Raw genomic sequence first — 7,299 nt, forward strand, 5'->3', positions numbered from 1 at the left:
ATGTCTTATGGTTTTCTATATACAATGGCTTTTTTAATTGGTACTCTTCCATAAAATCACATTTGTGCAGTGCATGACCAATAGTTGTACTGTGTACAGATTCCCCCACCTGAGGTGTGGCTATCTCTGCATTTGGTGCACAGCAACCAGGGACCTCTTGGTTGCATCTCTGATCATTGCTTTTATTCTTCAGCCTGTAAGTTTAGGTGGATGGCCTTGTCTTGGTAGGTTCACAGCTGTGCCATTCTTATTCCATCTCCAGATTATTCATGGAACAGTACTCTGTGAGATGTTCAAAGCTTGGAAAACCTATTTATAGCCTAAGCCTGATTCAAGCTTCTCCACAACTTTATCCTTAACCTGTCTGGTGTGTTCCTTGCACTTCATGATGCTCTTGTGCACTAATATTTCCTTACCCAACTTTTGAGACAGTCATAGAGGAGTTTTTTAACTGGAATTAGATTACAAACAGGTGGACTATATTTAGTCATTAGCAGTCATCAAGCAACTTCTTAAGGCAATTGGATGCACTCAGCAAAAGGCGACTCAACACTTTTGCCACTTTTTAGCTTTTATTTGTAAAAAATGTTTTGAATCATGTATAGTTTTGTTTCTACTTCACAACTATATACCACTTTGTGTTTGTCTTAACCATACAATTTTGTAAAAAATATGTTTGGGGTTATAATGTCAGTATCAAATTTATTCATATAGCACTTTAAAAACAAGTAATAAAATGGAAAAGTTCAAGGGCTAAGGTTACTTTTGCAAGCCACTCTACTTACAAATTGTAAGGCAAGTCCAATGAGAGAAACAAGGCCCAGACAATAAACAGTTATGTATCGAGAGTTATCATATGCCCTGCTGAGATAATAGGATGGAAAAAGGAAAATTCAGTCCGCTGATATAAGAATACAAAAGCTGATGATGATGTATGGAAAATTGTGCCACTCAAGGTTGTAGCACATTGGAGTAGCTCTGTTCTTTCATTGAGAATTTTACTTTTTACACTTATATTGCTCCCTTTCTGGAGGAAAAATAGCTTTTGTTTGGACAAAAGTTCATTTTTGTTTTGCATACTGTATATTTGGACTGATTTTTGGAAATATTTTCATACTTTGCTATTTAGCTATGGTTATGCATCTTTACTGGATGCATAACCATAGCAACATGGTGTTTTATAACAGAGAGCAAACAATGCTACCAATGGAAAGAAAGGCTTAGACTGAAACAAAGCACAGTGGCACATATGCAAGTCCCTATCAGAGCAATAGCAGCCCAGATCTATAACATCCAGCAAGATCTTGGGTGCATGCTATGCAGAGTCCCCTTGCATCTAACACCAGGACGTAAGATGGTATCATGATAAGAATACATGGAACACCACAACCAAGTACCCAGAATAGAGTAAAGAAACATCTGAAGGGAATACAACCTTGAACACACCTTGTTAAAACAGGAAATGCCACACAAGGTTGTAGCAAATAAACAAGCAGAGACCCAGTAGTACTTCCAGATACAGAAAGACAAAATGCAAAAAGTCAAGCAACTAGACATGGTGATCACTGAGCAGCAGAGAAAAGCAGTTGTAATGATGTGGCTATCCCAAATGAACAGAAGGAACAGAAAAAACTAAGAGAAATACCAAAGGCTCAAAAAAGCCTCATCCTCCGAGGACCTAAGAAAAAGTTTGCCCACATCAGTGGATGACTTCTTTTGGGTTGTGTAGTCCACAATACTAAATTTTGCCCAACATGGGGTTTGGTGTCCACATATTAGGTCATTATTTTATGACTCAGTGGTGGTGGAATATTATAACAAATTACAGGTAAGACCCAAGATGGTCAGTGTTTATTGTTGTGGTGTAAGTTTACAAAACGTTAGCAACTGTAGAGATTTACCATCTAAACATGGTGATTTAAAATGAATTAATGTTTTTATGAGAAAAATAATATCCACATATCATGTAAAAAGATAATTCTTTGTTGTTGGAATCATTAGGTCCCATTCAGCCCAAATATCAAAGATGAATTAATAATGCATGTCATGCAAGAGTTTGGGTCTTAGAGGTTAAAAAGAGTGTGGCTGTGGTCACTGAAACCCTTGGGGTAATGACCCCTAAACTGGAAGAGTAGCTCAAACAAATACCTGAAGATGCATCAGACCTCTTGAGACAGAGAAGCACACCTTTGGGAACTGCTAACATACTATGAAGACCACTCACACTCCAAGGCCTGCGGTAGAGGACTCAAGCTTTTTTAAATTTAATTTCCCTTTTTAGGATCAATAAATTTGAAAGACAGTATAACCACTCATGGAGTAATACAGAATTACAAATCTAAAAATAAAAGGCACAAATTATCCTAGATAATTATTAGTAATAAGATAATGTTTTAATATTTGAAGGTTTTGAACCTGTCAGTAGAAAGCTGAACTTGACTGCACTCAGAAACTCATTCAGTCATATAATTCAGGGTGATCTTTTCTTTTTTGTTTAGCTTTAGTGCTAAACTAATAATTAGCTGGACTAATAGATTAGTGGAGTTAATTGCTAATTATTACAGAAAAGAATAAAAAATTTAACTCAGAAGTTGTAGTTTAATTTACTTGGGGATTTTGAAGAGTCAGTGGCTTTTTGCTTAGTGACGGATATTTCATCATTCAGTATATTGAGTCGGCCAAAGCAGATGGAAACTGTGATACTATCAAAAGATGATAAACATGCAAAAACATGTTTTATGTAAAATTATGAAGGTAAAAAATGTAATTAGTCCATCAGAGCAATTAGAAAAGCCAGAAAACCTGCTGGTTTATTAAAAATGCACCGCAGAAGCCCGACCCGACGATCAAACTCAACTTTGGGCCAACCGGCTCGAATTTTGGCTCCGAGCTGCAAATGTTGAGATAATAGTTTAGATTTTCATGCATGCATGTTGCTGCAGCAGCATAAAGGGGCTGGTAGTGTTTAATATGCTAAATAATAAATGTTTTGAGTTAAATGGACCTAAAATATCTCAGCTCTTTGAAATAAACAACTTTTTCCAGCTGAAGATCTAAAGTTTAGATTCACCCTGAAAAACCTGGTTATGTTGCAATAAAGCTGATAATGTTGCTGACGCTTCAATCCAGATTAGCATCACTCAGCAAGCTCACGGCAGCACACAGAGGCTGAACACCCAGATTAATATCTAGATTTCTCTCTCTGCCTCTATGAAGCCTTTCTGCTCTGATGACCAAAGACAGAAAAACAATAATTCAAATATTCCAGATCTATAATTTGAAATGTTCCAGGAATCTTCCTGGAGGAGAAACTGACCACTTCTCCCCTCTCTGCTACTTTCTCCTACTACTCTCCATCCTTGCTCCAGGTTTTCCCTAGAAAACTTGCTGCGTCTGGTTTTCGGGGCTCTAAGACGATCCACCGTGTTTTTGTATTAAAAGAGAGGAAAAGTAAAAATATTACAAGGTAATTAAATGTTACAGGAAACATCGGCAGTGAAATGCTATTTAAACCCACAACTATAGAGTCTTAAAAACATCAAATCAAAAACTACGATTCAAATGAATATCAATTATTTGCTCTTCTGTTTAATCCACAGTCAGCCTGCGGCTCCATAAGGCCCCCAGGGCTTCGGTGGCCCCAGAAATACTAATATTTTAACACAAACACATAAAGGTAACATTTGTTTATTAATCAAAGCTGCTAAATTTAATAGTTTCAACATAAATTAAAAGATTTTAAATTTAAGATTTTAAAGTTTACTGTGCAAAAGTTTAAAGAATAATATTCATAGTTAGATTGTTTTGTTCCCATGTCAACAATCTAGAGATGCTGATGTTTCTAGCAGCAAGAGGGGCCCCAAAGTCAAACTCTGCTCCAGGCAGAGGGGACAAAGCATTTGGCCTGGTTTGATGCATCGTGTGACAGAAAAAATTATAATAAATCATTTAAAACCAGCGTGATGCTGGGCTGAACCGCTTACCCAGTAACGCACCGGCCAACTGGGACCAACTGGGGCCAACTGGGACCAACTGGGACCAACTGGGACCATCTGGGACCAACTGGGACCACCTGGGACCAACTGGGACCAACTGGGACTAACTGGGGCCAACTGGGACCAACTGGGACCACATGGGACCAACTGGGACCACCTGGGACCACAGACATAAACTTTACAGTGCAGAGAGAGAACTGGTCGCTGGGCGGCGCACCGGGCCAGGGGGCGGGGCTAAAGGCCAGGGGGCGGGGCTAAAGGCCCTTTATACCAAAATAATAAAGCCCATGATAATATAACTTTACAACATAGACAGAGGCAGGCGCCGCATGCGCAGCGTGTCGCAGAACCTCCTGCACCTCTGCATGTTCGTTGTGTATCGAACGCGCCGAATTACGTTCACACAAACTGGAAGATGCTCTTCCAGGCGGCTACAATCTAAACCTTAACTATAGTCGCCATCCTGCTGTCTTGGCTCCACGCGCTCAACCCCAACAGTTGAGAGCGACTATAACTCAGCCTTCAGTCCCTGATGTCACCGCTGTTCCACTGATAGAGAGAAAATGGGATGTAATACGGCTTTTTCAAAAAAAGAAAATGAAATGTATATGTTTTATTTATTTATTATTTTCCTGGTAATATAAATAAGCAACACTTAGCCTGGCGGCCGCCAGGCTTATCAGACCCTGGGGGAAACCCTGCTTGTGTTTTCTGCAGTTATTGCTGACATCAGGTTTATGTTCTCTCTCTGTTTCTTCTCTTCATAGCAGCAACACCTGGGCTCAGTTCTGCTCAGCAGTGACTCCTTGCTGCAGGGAAGCTGAGCTGCTGCTGCCAACAACATCAGGTTCCCCTTCAGTGGATGAAACACACCTGGATCCACTCCGCCACTTGCAGAACAAGCACTGAACTAAACAGGAACAACAGAGACTGGTGAAAGCCTGAATCCCAGTAGGCCCAGTATGAGCCCAGTATGAACCCATCTTCACCATGAGCTCCTAGGAAGGAGGCGTTTTCTCTGAAAGCAGCCAAAGACGTGAACTGTGACGTTCAGGAAGTAGCAGATAAAACAGCTTAAAGTAGGAAGTCTGCAGAGTCTGGAGCCTCATCCTGATCACATCAAGAGACGAAGCTTCGCTCCACATTCAGAGGAAACATGGACCAAACAGCTCTGATGCTGCTGCTGTGTCTCTGCAGCTCAGGTAGGACTCCACTTTCACAAACACTGATATTCACTGGAGTTCAAGTTCAAAATGATCGACTGAGAAACATGTTAAATTTTACTATCAAAAACCTGGAAACTGTTTCTGGTCTCAGATCGTAGAGCTGCTGCTGCAGTTAGTGATGTTTATATTGTCTACTTGCTGCTAAGGAGCCAATAACATCAACAGTTGTTGGTTTCAGTGTTTTGATGAAGTAAAGCACTTTGAACTGCCTTGTTGCTGAAATGAGCTATAAAATTAATCTGATTGATTGATTGATAAGGAGAAGCTGCAGAAACTCTGCAGCGGCGCTGAATCTGCGCAGTAAACAGGTGGAGCCGCATAAAATGGCTCCTTCTGCATGAATCCTCTCATCTTCCTCTTGGCTCCACAGGTTCTCTCTGAGGTTCTGGTCAGGCCCGTTTGCTGGCCAACCGAGCCCAGTAGCACCACGGTCACTGGACCAGCTTCTGGTGCCGCTGGTTGTGCTGGTGAAAACGTTTGGGCTCCGTCTGACGTGGGAGCGTCTCAGGCAGACGCTGGAAATATTCACAGCCTGCCTGATAAGCAGGTCCATAATGTGTCCTTGATGACGTGTTGCTGGGTTAACATGTGAATTAAAGCAAAATGATCAACAATATCACAGCTGTAAAAGCCAAATAATCTAAATAAGCATTACCTGTGGCACAGCTGTGACACTTAGTGGTGGGTGTGTAGTAAGTGGGTGTGACTGTCACTTAGTATGAATGAGAGCCGTACTGACGCGCTGGCTCACTATGTAAAGGAAACGGGTGCGCCGGTGGAGGGTCATAATTTCTGTTGACCGTGTTAAATATTGTTTATTGTTAGCATCATTATGGTTTAGCCTGGTCAGCATGTGTCAGTTTTAAAGTCTGAAGTATTTAAGCTGATATATGGAATAAATTGATGGTAACAACAACAAAGGAGCCACTGGAAGTTATTGGAACACGCATCATGACAGCAACAACCTACCCAGTTAACCCCGTGCGACCTTCTATATTATTGTTAGTTTTTACCGCACAATTAACAGCTTTTAATCCCCTCTGTCTTCAGGCTCGTCAACATGCTGTTGAAATCTCCCACAATTATTTAACTGTCAGAATCAATGAATATAACAGATAAAAACCCATTAAAGTCAATAGAGATGTTTTTTCACATATGATGGGATTTTGCATAGAGTTAGCATCAGAGCTCATTTATGGACTTTTACCTCAATTCCCAGATATTGAAGAGTTAAAATGACCCAAATCAACCTTCTTAAAGTTTCTATGAATCTTGATGTTTTGTAGCAACCCTTCCTCACTTTCCATGTTTTCTATTCTCACTTCAAAACTGTAATCAGGAGGCGCTGATTCAATTAGTGCAGATGAGTCATTATTGATATCCAACCATGTTTCTGTCAGGAACCAAACATCAATATTCTGATCAGTGATGAAGTCGGTAACTAAAAGTCGTCTGAAGTTCAGCAGAACCAGTTTAGTGACTTGGTGGCAGAGAGTTGATGAATCTAAGGTTTGATTTTAGATGCTGCATTCAGTATTTCTGCTTTTTGGAGATTATTTTGTGATCCGCCCAGATGCCGTTCTGTTCACACTGCTGGGGGTTCAGACACTTTCTGGAGGAAGACAGTCGATAAGCTAAAGTCTGGAACCGATTTAAGGACACAGAGGCTCATAGTGATGATCAGGATCAGAATCTGGATCAGAATCAGGATCAGAATCAGAATCAGGATTATAATCAGAATCAGGATCAGAATCAGAATCAGGATTATAATCAGAATCAGGATCAGAATCAGTATCAGAATCAGGATCAGAATCAGGATCAGAATCAGATTCAGGATCAGAATCAGAATCAGAATCAGGATCAGAATCAGGATCAGGATCAGAATCAGGACCAGAATCAGGATCAGAATCAGGATCAGGATCAGAATCAGGATCAGAATCAGGATCAGAATCAGGATCAGGATCAGGATCAGAATCAGAATCAGGATCAGAATCAGATTCAGGATCAGAATCAGGATCAGAATCAGAATCATGAACAGAATCAGGATCAGAATCAGAATTAGGATCAGGATCAGAATC

This window comes from Poeciliopsis prolifica, unplaced genomic scaffold, assembly GCF_027474105.1.
Source record: "Poeciliopsis prolifica strain line A6 unplaced genomic scaffold, Auburn_PproV2 SCAFFOLD004, whole genome shotgun sequence".
NCBI lineage: Eukaryota > Metazoa > Chordata > Actinopteri > Cyprinodontiformes > Poeciliidae > Poeciliopsis > Poeciliopsis prolifica.